Genomic DNA, 14,545 nt, shown 5'->3' on the forward strand with positions numbered 1-14,545 from the left:
GTACAGGCTGAAACCTTAGCTGTTCTCAGGATCATACTGTAGTCCACTGAATTTCCTCATCATAGCTGAAATTGGTGCCCAATTGTCTCTTCCTCCCCCATTTTGGGGAAGTGGAGCTTTCAATTCCAGCCTTGGAACAGCTCCCGAGGCAGCTTGTGCCTCCAGTGGAGGATGGGAACCGGCCTCCATGGCATGAAGTGCTCTACTTACAAGTCTTCTCTGAAGATGGGCTATCTCCTCCTTCCATTCCTTCAAGGACATTGCAGGATGCTCTTCTGGCTTCCTAGAGCCACCAATCAGGTGCTTTAGCTAGCTTCAGAGAGCTCTGGGTGTTTGCTAACTGCTCTGAAGCAGGAGCTGACTCTAGGAGCTCCTTACTCTGCTGCCATCTTGATGGTTCTCCCTCCATAGGATTTTAATTTCAAACTCTTCATGGGAGCTGAGCAATGTTACAGCATCCTGGAAACGCAATTCCTAGCTGTGTACCAAGCTTTACTACAGAGACCATCATAGGGGATATTCCATTAAGGGGTGGGTAGAGGGGTTCTTGTAAGGCCTGCTTCTGCAGTTGTCCAGGATGGCACATTAGCGCGGTGGTATGCAGATCTACAAAAGAGGGGACACTTAATGTCTAGCCCTATCTCACTGGAGAAACAAGCCCTTCTGGGGCCCATATCATACACCACAGAATCAGAAGAGGCCCCAGAGTTAGTTGCCCCTAGAAATGCCCTAGTGTGTAAGGGAAGAAGGGACATCTCCACTGAATGCTTGGTATACAGATGGCTCCTGCTGAGGCTATCTCCTGTCCATACAACTAGCAGTAGCCACCCTTGAGGTGGAGATGGGAAGGGAAAGCAGGAGCCAGTGGGCTAAGCTAAGAGCCATTTGGTTGGTTCTTATGAATGAGCCACATCTAGTCACCATTTGCAGATTCTTGGACAGTGATGAAAGGGTTAGCAATGTGGATTGCCCAAAGGGAAGATGATAAATGACTTATAAACAGGGGTCCATTTTGGGGGTCTAGACCCAGGCAGTGGAAATGACTGACAAGATTGAACACACATAGCCCAGTATGGATACAAGGGGGGTGGTGGTCCCAGGAGTCACCACAAACCTGAAGGCCAGCACAAATGGCTGGTCTATCTCCAGACAGGACATTGACAGAATCTCCCAGGACTGCCCCACTTACAGCAAAGTGTGACCCAAATCTCTGCCCAGGGCATCTGGCCATATAACAAGAGGAAGTAAAGATTTAGACATCTGGCAGGTGGATTACTTAGGGCCTCTTCTGGGGTGCCAAGGGTGTTGCTATGCACTTACCTGTGTAGACACTGTGGTTGGTGTCATGCAAGAATTCCCTTGCAGAAGTGACAACCAAACATTCACCATTATAGGACTGCAGTGTCTACAATGTATGGCATACCCAGTGTCATTTCTAATAACTATGGGCACCCCTTCACCAGCATCCTCATACAAGATTGCATGCAAAAAGAGGGGATAATATGGCATTTCATTTACCTGATAACTTTCAAGGGGCTGCCCTAATGGAAAGGAAAATTTGCCTGCTAAAGGAATAGATTACACTCCCCACAGGAAGGCCATCTCTAAACTGATGGGCAGTAAGCCTACCAAAGGCCCTCAGAAAACTTAATGAAGTGCCCACCATGCAGGTAAGCTAGCCTTGACAGGACCCTTCCAGTGCCTGCTCCTGCAAAGCTAGGCAAGTGTGGAAATGAACAGAGGAGGTCTGGAGCCCTGAACCAAATGCCACCCAAAATGGGAGAGCATCATGAACACTTCCTATCACTCCAGATACTGGAATGAGACATTGGGATCCGGGGTGGATAGTGCCCTAGGGATGGATCGAGATCCTTTTGCCGATAGTGCAGGAGCTCCCCCTACCCTGGAGCTAACCCTGACATTTCTAGAGGAGTCAGAACCCAGAGAGATGTGATGGTAATGGGCACATGAGCGTCCCATCCTGAAGGACACAGCTGTGACAAGGGTGCACTGGATTAGTGCTAACACAATTAGCATGGATGGGGCCACCCCTCCCATGGTGGGATGAGAGGTGTGGTGCAGCAAGCCAGGGCAAGACCCTGCTGGAGCAGAGGCCGCTGCTGAAGGAGGAACCCACACTAGTCTCATTCATAGAAGGGCCAAATGGCCCAGTCTGTGTTCCTAACAACTTCTTAGGTTTTTGCTGCCAGGTTATGCTGTCTTTTATGCTAACTGCTTATGTTAACGCTTGGAGCACCTCTGAAAATATGTTTTTAGTCTGGCCCCACTTCATGGCAGACACACACAACTGGTCCAACTGTTGGGTTTGTGCCCTCATGCCTTTGAGCAGCTACAGAGGCACCCCTGGTGGGTTGATCCACTTCTAGGTTGTGACTCGGAAAACTGGCCAACTCTGGATTTGAGAACAGAAGGAAATGTCAACCTTGAACACCACTGACATCCCAGGTGACACCGTGGACTCGGGGAGGGGGGGGCACAACCTAACCTTTTCCAGCAATGTCTCAGAAAAAGAAACCATCAGGAAAGGGCACATAATGCCCCAAAGGATACGACCTTTTATCAATGGGGGTCCTATGCTCAATTATGAAATGTATTTATTTGGCTAACTCCTATCATGGGATACTACCATGACCTGCCTTCCTGTGTCTGGAACAAACCAAAAAAAAAAAAACACATGAAAGACCGTGATGCAGTTAATACTAAATATCTGGCTTATGTACCTCCTGGAAAATAATATTATTGCCCTAACTAGCAGTGACTAGGTTGCTCCTGCCTGGGCTCCACACACCCTGGTAACTATTGGATTTCCCCTAGAGGCACACATTGATTATATGTGGCCATGGCAGCTTGTGGTAGTTTGACTGTTTGCACCCTAGAAAAGATCATGTCCTGAGAGCTAATGCATGCCTGTGAGTGTGAACCTATTGTAGGTAGGAGCTTTTGATTAAATTACTTCAGTTAGGACGTTTCATTAGATTACTTCAGTAGGGCATGACCCAGGGTGGGTCTTAATCCTTTTATTGGAGTCTTTAAAAATGAGATGACTACAGGGAGAGGAGAATCTCAGAGACTGAGAGAAACCCCCAGAAGCTGAGAGAGAAAGTCCCAGAAGCCAGAAGTTGAAATTACCAGAATCCAGGAAAAAGAAAGCCACAGAAGCCAAGAGAAAATTAGAAGCTGAAAGTAATGAGACCCAGAGGACAAGGGAGAAGCAGCAGACACTGCCATTTTGCCCTGACACATGACAGGGGTCCAGGATCACTGGCAGCCATATCTTCAGGGAAAGAACTTCACCTGATGCCTTGATTTGGGCATTTTTCTCAGTCTTGGAACTATAAGATTATAAATTAATAAATTCCCATTGTAAAAGCCAATCCATTTCTGGTATATTTCTTGGCAGGCTTTAGCAAATTAAAGCTCTGCCCCTCTGCCAAGTGGATAGAAAGATGCACTCTTGGCTTCTCCTGTTTGAACTCTAGGATATCAGACACAATCCCAGTGCCCTTAAATGAGCCTATTTGGAGGGGGAGGTGGAACAGGTCTTTATTCTTTAGGTGGGATTTTTTTTAAAGATTTATTTGTTTCCCCTTACTCCCCACCCCCACCCCAGTTGTCTGTTCTCTGTGTCCATTTGTTGCGTCTTCTTCTTTGTCCACTTCTGTTGTTGTCAGTGGCACAGGAATGTTTCTTTTTTTTGCATCATCTTGCTGCGTCAGCTCTGCATGTGTGCGGTGCCATTCCTGGGTAGGCTGCATTTTCTTTCTCGCTGGGTGGCTCTCCTTAGGGGGTGCACTCCTTGCGTTTGGGGATCCCTTACATGGGGGACACCCCTGCATGGCAGGGCACTCCTGCATAGCAGGGCACTCCTTGGTTGCATCAGCACTGTGCATGGGCCAGCTCCTTGGTGGGATTATTTGATCTTTGTTTTTGCTCCCCAAGGAGGTGATATTGAGATCATGCTAAAGATATAAAAATTCCAAAAGTTTGTAACCATGGACCTCAACAACACTGTGCACAGCTTTCTGCGGTCACCCCTCGGGCTGAAGTGTGGTTTGCTGGCCTGGCGGGGGAGCAGCCACGGCAGGCCAAGCCGCTGCCCCCATAATAGGGTGGCTGGTCGGACTCACCGCCACCCCTGAAGGGAGCTCGGCATGGGCGCAGAGTGCCCTCGGGTCTCCCCTTCTCGGCAGCCATGCTTCCGCGGCCGCCCCTCCTCCCGGATGGCGCCACACGATGCCTGTGGGGCGGCACCCTTCTTCTTTCTCCCTGCGCAGGCGCAGGGTGGAAAATTCTAGTCTGCCCTTTTCCCTCCCCCCGACAGCAGCAACAGCCAGGCGTGGGCGGGAAACTCAAGTCTGCCCTCCACCCCAGCAACAGCAGCCACCAATCCCTAAACCCTGCCCCTTCCCCCAGCAACAGCAGCCACCAATCACTGAGCCCTGCCACTTCCCCCAGCAACAGCAACAGCCAATTCCTAATCACCACCCCTCCCCCATCCAGTACCACCCACTGACCTTTCTCTGGCAACCAATCAGAACAGGGCATGGCTTCAACCAATCAGCCTTCCCCAGCCCCTATAAAACTGTTGCCTCTCCCTCAATAAAGTGGACTTGCGTGTTTACCTTGTCTCCGTGGTAGTTCTTCTGGCGTGCGCCCTCCAGTCCTGAGAGCCCCTGACAAGGGGCTGGCCTCCCTTGTCCCCAGTTCATCACCTGCTTCTCCGGGTGACCCCCTCGTCGCCAGCTTCACCGGGCGACCCCGTCAGCCGAACCATGCAACCCCTGTGAGACTGACCCCTCGTCTGCTGCCGGACCGACCCCTCGTCCTGAGTGGGAGTGGGACCGACCCCTCGTCCTGAGCTGGACCGACCCCTCGTCTGCAGCCAGACCCCACCTCTACTGACCGAGCAAGCCGCTGCAGCTTTCTTCCCCTAAATCAAGAAACTGTGGCTCTATGCAAGGTTGTGTTACAAAACTGCATGGTCCTGAATATTCTCACTGCAGTTCAAAGAGAAAGTGTGCCTTAATAAAAACTGAGTGTTGTGCCTACAGTCTAGTTAAGGAAATCAAAGTGAATAAGTCCTTTGCCCACCCACAAAAACAACTGCAAATCATAGGTCAAATGGGTGATGATTCACCGTGGTGCCAAAGGAAGGCTTGGTTCTCAGGGTGGGCTCACTGTTGGAAAACACTATTGATAGGCCTTCTGCATATTGGGGCAACTGGACTTATTCTATTGTTGGTGCAGATTTTGTCTCCAATGCTCCTTAAAAATGGGGAAAACCATTTTACAAGCTTTACCTCTACCCTGCCCATAGCCTAGGGACACCTACGGGAGAACGGGCATGTGAGACTGTACAGTCTGGTAGGGAGATTGGTTGTGCAATACATATAGCATCTCCTACTCCACCAAGGACTGAATTCACCCCTGCCCTCCTCCTCAGACATCCCTCCAACACTCTAGAGGCACAGAGAGCTTTGGCTGCTCTAACCTGAGTGCAGCCTATCAGGAGCACATCTTGTTTTGAGAAAAGAGCACATAGCAAGATGATTTCCCAGTACTTGCACACAGGCCCCTGGCACTTAGTCACCTTTGTTCCTCAACCTGTAAGTGACTGCCATAGGCATGGACACAATCTAATGAACTTCTTGCTATCTTGCTGTCTGTCACAAGGTAGCTGCTGTGCTCTGTAAAGAAGTTCTCCTAATAAATGCTTTCAGACTGATTACCCTGGAGTGTAGTGGCTCTTTCTTTGGACTCTCACGAAGCCCAGCTGTGAGGTGGCTTGGGGCAGTCCTGGATAGATCTTCCCCTATTTCTTTCTTTGGGGTGAGTCCTGCCGCTGGTTTAGTGGAATCAAACGTAAGAGTGGAACAGGAATGAAAATATATCAATAGAACAGACTTGAGAGTTCTGTGCAGTGGTGAAAAAAGATGGTCTTTTCAAACAAGTAGATTGATGTCAATAGATAACCATGTGGGGGAGGAGGGAGAAGCTTGATCCTTTGATTACACCATTCACACTACATTTTTCATGAATTTCAAATCTAAATATGAAAGACTTTTTAAAAGTTTCCAACAGAAAATATCAAAGAATAACATTATGACCTAGGAATAGGCAAAAATTGATGTAAAGGGACCAGAAGAGAAATAAAAACATTGAATTGGAATATATTAAAATTAGGATTTTCTGTGCAAAAGATACTTTTTTTTTTTAAAGATTTATTTCTCTCCCCTTCCCCCCCCCCAACCCGGTTGTCTGTTCTCTGTCTATTTGCTGCGTCTTCTTTGTCCACTTCTGTTGTTGTCAGCGGCACAGGAATCTGTGTTCCTTTATGCTGCATCATCTTGCTGTGTCAGCTCTCCATGGGTGTGGCGCCATTCCTGGGCAGGCTGCATTTTCTTTTGGGCTGGGCGGCTCTCCTTAAGGGGCGCACTCCTTGCACATGGGGCTCCCCTACATGGGGGACACCCCTGCAAAAGATACTTTTAAGAGAGTAAAATGGCAAGCCATGATATTTACAATACTTAATCTGATAAGAGCAATTTATCAAGAATATACAAACAACACCTACAAATTAATAAGACAAAGGCTGGCAACCCAATAGAAAAATGGGCAAAAGACAAGTGATGTCACAGAAAAGTATATCTGAATAGCCAATAAACATATAAAATGTCTATTTGTCATCAAGTAAATGCAATTAAAAATCAATACACTACACATCTACTATAATGGCTAAAATGAAAAGGCAGACAATACCTACATTGGTAAGGATATGGAGAAACTGCAACTCTCATACACTACTAAGAATATAAATTGCAGGAACTATTTTGGAAAACAATGGCAGAATCTACTAAAGCTGAAAATATGTATACCACATGACCCAGCAACCTTATTCTCGGTACATGCCCAACAGAAATGGGCCCATATGTTCATCAAAAGGCATGCACTAGAATGTTCATAGCAGCGTTATTTGTCCAAGCTGAGAACTGAAAGCTCTCCAATGCTCGTCAATAGCAGAGCATACAGTAGAAAACTATACTGCACTATTAAGTAAAGTTATATACAACTATCAGAATGACTCTCACAAACAAAATGTTAAACAAAAGTCACATGCGGAAGAAAATACATGTCATTTCATTTATACCCAAAGAGCAAAATTAGCTCAGGACTCAAAGTAAATATCAGCAGGAGACTGAGAAAGTAAAAATCATCCCTGTTATCTATGATTATCTGTTAGCTGATAGCACAGATAAAGTCAGCTGCAAGGTTAACAGAAAACATTTCTCCCACCATCATGCTGCAAATGTGAAGCACACACAGTGACTCTCTTCCTTGAGTTACTCCTGCTTTTTTCACCAATGATGCCCAGCCCTGCTTTACTAACATGACCTGCCAAGCATTACTGAGATACCTCATTACTAAGCTGCCCATACTTCATGACAGCAACCAATTTAGAACTGATCCTCACTTCCCTAACTTTTACTTGGAATTATTCGACCCCAGCCTAATCCTTTCTAAAGCCTCTCCCCACCAAGATCAGCTCATGGTTTCTCTGTTGTGCCCTCCCTTGTTGCAGCAAGCCAATAAGCCAAAGTTTGTTGGACTAAATTTTCTCCTTGTTCGTGTCTGACTATTGGGATTTAATAATGGTAGCAGTTTGATATTATTGATGAATTCCAAAAAGAAATATTGGACTATGTTTGTAAACTGGTCTTCTCCTCTGGGCATATGAGATTATATTGGATTCAGAGGTTTACTTGATTAATCAGGTAAACCTCTTGTGTCAGTAGGGCTTTCAGTCCCCACTCCTTGGTGGGTGGGGACTCACAGATAAAAAGGCATGGCAAAGGACAGAGTTGAAGTGTTTTTGATGTTGGAGTTTTGATGTCAGAGTTTGATGCTGAGGCCTTAAGTTGGAGCTCCAGGAAATAAGCAAAGGAAAAAGAAGCAAGCCCCAGGAAGGGAGGAACCCAGGAAGCCTGAACCCTCACAGATGTTGGCAGCCATCTTGCTCCAACTTGCAAAAATAGACTTTGGTGAGGGAAGTAAATAACTTATGTTTTATGGCCTCGTATCTGTAAGCTCCTACCCCAAATAAATACCCTTTATAACACCAACCAATTTCTGGTATTTTGTGTCAGCACCCCTTTGGCTGACTAACACAATAATATATCAAAAACAGGCCATAGGGTTAGAAGTCAGGACAGCAGTTAATAACGGAGGGGTCAGAGACTAGGAGGGAGCCCAAAACTGGCTTCTATGAAGTTAGTAATACTGTATTTCTTGAGTAAGTGGTAGCTGTACAGGTGTGTTCTCTTTGTGACTCTTAATTGACCTTACACTTATAATTTGGGAACTTTTCTCGAGGTATGGTATCCTCAATTAAAAACTTATTGGGAAGCGGACTTGGCCCAATAGATAGGGCATCCGTCTACCACATGGGATGTCCATGGTTCAGACCCCAGGCTCCTTGACCTGTGTGGATCTGGCCTATGCACAGTGCTGATGCGCACAAGTAGTGCCCTGCCATGTAGGGGTGTCCCCTGTGTAGGGGAGCCCCATGCACAAGGAGTGCACCCCATAAGGAGAGCAGCCCAGTGTGAAAGAAAGTGCAGCCTGCCCAAGAATGGCATCGCCCACATGGAGAGCTGACACAGCAAGATGATGCAACAAAAAGAAACACAGATTCCTGATGCCACTGATGAGGATAGAAGCCATCACAGAAGAACACACAGCGAATGGACACAGAGAGCAGGCAATTGGGAGGGTGAGGGGAAGGGGAGAGAAATAAATTAATAATTTTTAAAAAAACTTATTAAAAAAAACTAAAAAGCAAACAAAATATTTTCTCTACTTCTGTGTCCATCGAGTAATCTTCACGAGAGTTTGCCCTTTACTTTCTTAAATCTGCTTACCATCTAGTTATAGAGGGTAGGGTCACTAGAGGCTTCGTCTTCTGCAATCCAGGGGATCAAGTCTTGGCAGTGAGCGTCCTCCTGGGGCTTTTGCAAAGACATTAGCCCATAACACGTGGCTTGACTTTCTTTTACACCTGATATTGTGTGTCCACTTGTGCTAAACAATTCTTCCTGTTCTTGGTACAGTTCTTAATTTTTGTGGAGCAATTTGAATTAGTTTTCAGGGCCTAAACTTCCTTACTTGTGCAAGAAGAAAGTTACCCATAATTTTCCTGAACCAATGTTTAATAGAACATCTCCTCATGAAGATATATATATATATATATAATAATATCCATATATAGGAAACAGACTGTCAAGGATACATCCACAGCCAAAAATAAGTTCTGTTGTTTACAACTAAAAAAGTAAGTATTTAGGCTTTGAGTTTTTAGAGAGAAAGCTAGCCCTGGCTAAAGAGAAGTCATAAGCAAAGCCCTGGATGAAAGACAGGCTTTGCTCAAGACTTAGCCATTAGATCCATCAGAATCAATTAGCAGACCTGTAAGAGAAAGGAGGGCCCCAATACCAAGGCAAAGAGCTCCTGGTTCTGAAACCTAATATGATGGAGGACACAGAGCAGCAGGGGAATCCGGTGACTCAGAAAAAGAACATGTAACAGCTTTATTGAGTCATTAGGAAAAAAATGAAAGCTACAACATAACCCACATCCTTCCCCCTGGACTGTTAGCAGATTATGGTTCATAAATATTGGTTTTCCTCAAAGTACAAGGATAAAGGATAATTTTGCAGTGATTTCTCCTGGTTATAAGATTTCATGTCCCCCCATTAGGAAAATAAGTCATTGTACGCTGCACTACGTGACCTTGCCCATCAGGACAACCCCGAGTCCTGTACTGTATCTGCTCCTGAGAAGAGGAATGCTGGTGGGGGATGTGACTCCATCAGTTCTTGAAATTTAACTTGCACAATAAAACAGTAATTGAATAAAATGACAGCAGCGATAGTCTCCACAGAGATGATGCATGTTGCATTATCCCTACGGAGTTGCAGTTGTGAAGGTGTGGGGACGAGACAGCTGTACCTTCTAAAACTGTGAAACTCTTTAACCAAATGAGCATGTAGAGCTCAGTCAGGAGCGCTGCACATGAACCCCCTGGTGTTCTCAGGAGTGCAGCAGAGGGCGCTCATCCCTGGACCTCCTGTGCCAGCTTCTGCCTCTGAGATGATGTCTAGAACCTTTGATGGGGAGGCATCTAGCATCCTGCCATTGAGATCATTGTAGTTTTTGCAGCCAATATGAACCTGCTCCCGTTTCTGCAGAAGTGATTTCAGAGGCTCCAGAAAAGACAATTCCTTCATGATTCTAGAGATGGCAAGGGCTGCCCCAAATTCTGCAGCTAAGAGGGTGGAGATGTTCGTGTGTGGGGGTTTATGTATCTACAGCCAGGTATTCAAAAGGACTGTAATGGAGGGACTCTCATGGCATTACCGTGTGAGACTGGCAGAGTGAGCAGCTGCCTTTCCCTGCCAGGCTCAGTGTTGACCACCACTGCCCTGGTGGGGAGGACGAGTGGTCTGCAACCCTCCTGGCTGCTGGTCGGCTGAGCTGAGCTGCTGTGAATACTGGAACGTGGGCAGATAGGCCTGCAGCATCTGTGGCTGCTGTCCATGGAAGTCAGGCTGCTGCTGTCACTGCTGGTAAGTTGGCTGAGGGACATGCAGCATCTGCCCCTGCTGCCCTCCCTGGCCAGGCTGCGGCACCTGGGGCTGCTGTGAATACTGGAAAGTGGGCAGATAGGCCTGCAACATCTGTGGTTGCTGCCTGCCCTGGGCAGGCTGTAGTACCTGGGGCTGCTGAGAATACTGGTACATGGGCAGATAGACCGGCAGCATCTGTGGCTGCTGTCCACCCTGGGCAGGCTGCTGCTGCAGATCTGGAATGTGGGCAGACAGGCCTGCAATGCCTGCCCCTGCTGCCCTCCCTGGCCAGGTCGTAGTACCTGGGGCTGCTGAGAATACTGGTATGTGAGCAGATAGACCTGCAGCATCTGCAACTGCTGCCCTCTGAGGGCACGTTGCTGCTGCTGCTGCCGCCACTGCCACTGCTGGGACATGGGCAGACAGGCCTGCAGGGTCTGTCCCTGCTGCTTTCCCTGGCCAGGCTGCTACCCCTGGGATGAAACATATTGCTGAAGGATCCTCCTGAGACTCTGATCTAAGAGCATCTTCCACTTGGGAACATGTCCAAGTCCAAGCAGCCACTGGAGCAGCTTTCTCACTTCTGATGTGGATCTCTCAGGCCAAAAAGTATCTCCTGGGGATTCTTTGGGCATTGGGATTTTAGAAAACTCTGTAGAAGTGTCTTGAGCATTGGGTTCAATAGTTGTTCCCATTCAGGACATTCCTGCAATAACTGCTGCAAGAGTCTGCAGCCAAGTTGCTGGGGCAGCCCTGTGTCTTCTCTGCAGGAGTCAGCCAGTGACCTAAGAAGGGCTTGTCCTGGGATGGGGTTTTGTTCTCTATTCCCCCACCCCCAAGACTCTTCATTTGGAGAAAATGTGGAAGGTATGGGAGTACTTGGATGCTGTGGTTGGGTAGTTGGACAGCCGGTGTAGAATGGCGAACTGGGCAAGGCCAAAGAAGGTCCCACGCTTGCCCTGGACATCACAGAAGGACTCAGGGCCATGCTTACGCTCCTGACTTCAGGGTTCCCTGAGTTGGGCCCCTGGCCAGGAACATCTTCTGACCTCCTAGCAGGGTGGAGGACAGCATGCTGGTCATCAGGGGTGCTCAGAACAGGTGCTTGTCATCCTTGGTCCTGGTTCTGTCCCCAGGAGGCCATTGCTTCTTTCCTTGACTGTGTCCAGTTCTTCAATCTGAAGCCAAACCCAAGTGGGGAATAGGAAGAGAGAGCGTTAATTTACTTACCACGTAAGCCTCAACACCTTATCATGAAATAAGGATCATTTTCTTATAGTGCAAGCTCAGCATGATGGCCTCCTAAGACTAGACACATAGCACAGATTCTTACCCATAAACGCAGGGATCTGATAGGGCTTGCCCCATTCTGCTTTCTCGGAATGATCTTTTCTTGGTATTTCTTACAGGCTCCCAGACACCTCCCTCAACTTACCACTTCCTCACACCTACGTGCCTTGACTGAAGCCCTTCCCACACCCTCGAGTGCTCTCCCTGCAACATCTTCCCCATCTTGACAGCCTTTTTTCATCTTCCAGGACACAGGTGAAAGGCAATCTTGTGCTTGTAGAAATACCCACTTCTAGGATGACATCCTTGCATTCACCTATGCCTCACCTGTGGGGGAGTGCTTTCTGGGTACCAGTAGACTGTGAGCAAAGGCAAAGTCTAAGGCAGTGGTTCTCACCACAGTCACCTGGCACACTAGGGCAGGAGGCCCAGGCTCACTGACACAGGCCTCGGTACTTTTAACCAAGCTCCCCAGCTGATTCTGAACACAGTCAATTGAACGTCTCAAGACAAACTTCAAGTCTTACTCTTAACTTTGCCAGCTGTGTGGCCCTGGAGACATCATGAAACTCTCAGAACTTCACTTTCCTCAAGGAAAAAAGATGGGGATAGTGAAACATGTCTGCATTTCTTACAGGCTATTAAAGGTGAACTGGGGGCATGGTCTTTACAGCCTGAAGGGTGTTATGCAAATGTATTTTTATCCTGGTAAGACAGATGGGCAGGCAACACACCAGCAGAGAAGCTTGGTGTTACTGCTTGTCCCCACATCAGGAATATCTGCTTCCTTGACCAATTTGTGATGTCCAGAAGGACGTTCCCAGAAAAGCATTTAGGACCAGAAAGAATTTGATTCATACACATTGGCTAACTCTTTAAAAAAAGGCATTTAAGCACAATTGATATGCCAAGCAATTTCAATTTTTAATTGCTCACAACAATCCTGATTTGGAGCATCATCTGCCTAAGAAGCTGATGGATTAATTTATGTGTCCAAGTCACACTGCAGTGGAGAAGAGGATATAGAGCACTGCTACCCCTCCTGCTCTGAGTGGAGTGAATACTGCCTGTCCCCTCCCTCACCACAGGCAGGACAAGAAAGCTGGGGAGCAGGCTACGTGACACAGGAAACAGGCTCCCGTGTTGCATCCTGGTGCATGAGAGCCCCTCAAAGAGAACAGCCGTGTCAGGCTGGACCTACCCCGTCGATGCCCGCCTGGAGACCCAGTACTGACCTCCAGGTCTCCGTGCAAGTAGGCGACCAAGATGCCAGGCGCTTGCTGGGGTTTTCATACCTTTTTCAAACCTGCTAAAAACAAGCAGCTCATCTTGCAACCTCCTTCCCAGACACCTAGTGAACATCTAAGTCTGTTTTTCTTCCTGTCAATTTTTGTAATTTTAGATACAGAGGACACAGATTCAAGCCCACTCCTTGCTGCACCAGACAGAGGCCCTCCTTTGTCAGCGCCTGCTGTGGACTTACCCGGGGCAGGCAGGGGTGAGGCTGCAGGACTCCCGGGGCCAATGCCGCCCTCCACTCACAGCTTGCAGGTCCTTCTTCCCTCTGCCCCCTTGAATCGTCCAGAGATTTTTTTTTTTTTAAGAAAATTGAACCTGAACTTCCAGAGATGTACTCTAAAGATTAAGGACCACACTCTGGATGCAATTAGCCAGGCACCATATGTAAGAAGCCAATCTAACTACAAGTCCCAGTGACCAGGCAAGGCAGGGCAGAAATATCTCCCAGAACACATGATTTTCAATGAAGCAACGCCTCGTCCCTCCTTCCCACCGACTCCCTCCTCCACACACAGCTGGGTTTTCACAATGGGCTATTTAAATCACATGGAACTGACTTTAGACCATGAGGGGAGGCTCCAAATTAAACTGTTTTCCAAATAACATTTCCAACCGTAAAATCAGAAAAACACCATCAACAATTCTTGTAACTATGAGCGGCAAACTGAAGCGAAGCAAGTAGCCCTTGCTAATGGAAGTATAAGTTGGCGCACGCTTTTCCTAAAAGCCATTCAATTTAAGATCATTTGTCAGAAAAATAGATATTACTTCTGATCTTATAAAATCTCACAGGCAGCTTATCCTACAGGAATCTCTCTCTGTAAAGCAGTGGGTTTCAAAGTGGGGTCCCAGACCAAAAACAGCATCACCTGAGAATGTGTTAGAAAATGCACATTCTTGGGCCCCAGCCCAGGCCTTCTGAATCAGAACCTCTGGGGAGGGGGCCCGATGCGCTGGCCTTTACCAAGCCCTCCAGGTGGCTCTGCAGCACACTCACATTTGGGAACCACTGCTATAGCAGCATGTTCTCAAACACAGCTGCCCACTGGTACTACTTGTGCAGTTCAAGAAAATCTCGCCTAAGAGACCTTTGATTTCATTGGCAAAGCCCAAAGTGATTCAAAGGTGCAGTCATGTTAAAGACCTATTCTAAGGGAAAGGAGCTCCACAAGCTTCCCATGCTGATTTTTTTTTTTTTTTTTTTGGTCAAGTGGGGAAAATGTGAGTGCAGCCTAACTGCTCATATTTTAAAGTCCATGTATAGCCATTCAAAGTGGAAATTACAATTATATTGAAAACTGGAAAATTCTTCT

General features: G+C 47.3%; 1 protein-coding gene across 2 annotated transcripts in view; it reads right to left on the reverse strand.

Annotated features, from left to right (window-relative positions):
* Positions 1–11,251: 11,251 nt before the first annotated feature.
* LOC131278769 (zinc finger protein 37A-like) overlaps positions 11,252–14,545 on the reverse strand; it is a 45,238-nt gene continuing 41,944 nt past the window's right edge. For both annotated transcript variants that reach the window (XR_009186210.2, XR_011649080.1), the window contains one exon: positions 11,252–11,821. The gene's annotated coding sequence lies outside the window, so the exon portion shown is untranslated. The remainder of the gene's footprint in view (positions 11,822–14,545) is intronic.

Source organism: Dasypus novemcinctus, chromosome 6 (genome assembly GCF_030445035.2).
Source record: "Dasypus novemcinctus isolate mDasNov1 chromosome 6, mDasNov1.1.hap2, whole genome shotgun sequence".
Lineage (NCBI taxonomy): Eukaryota > Metazoa > Chordata > Mammalia > Cingulata > Dasypodidae > Dasypus > Dasypus novemcinctus.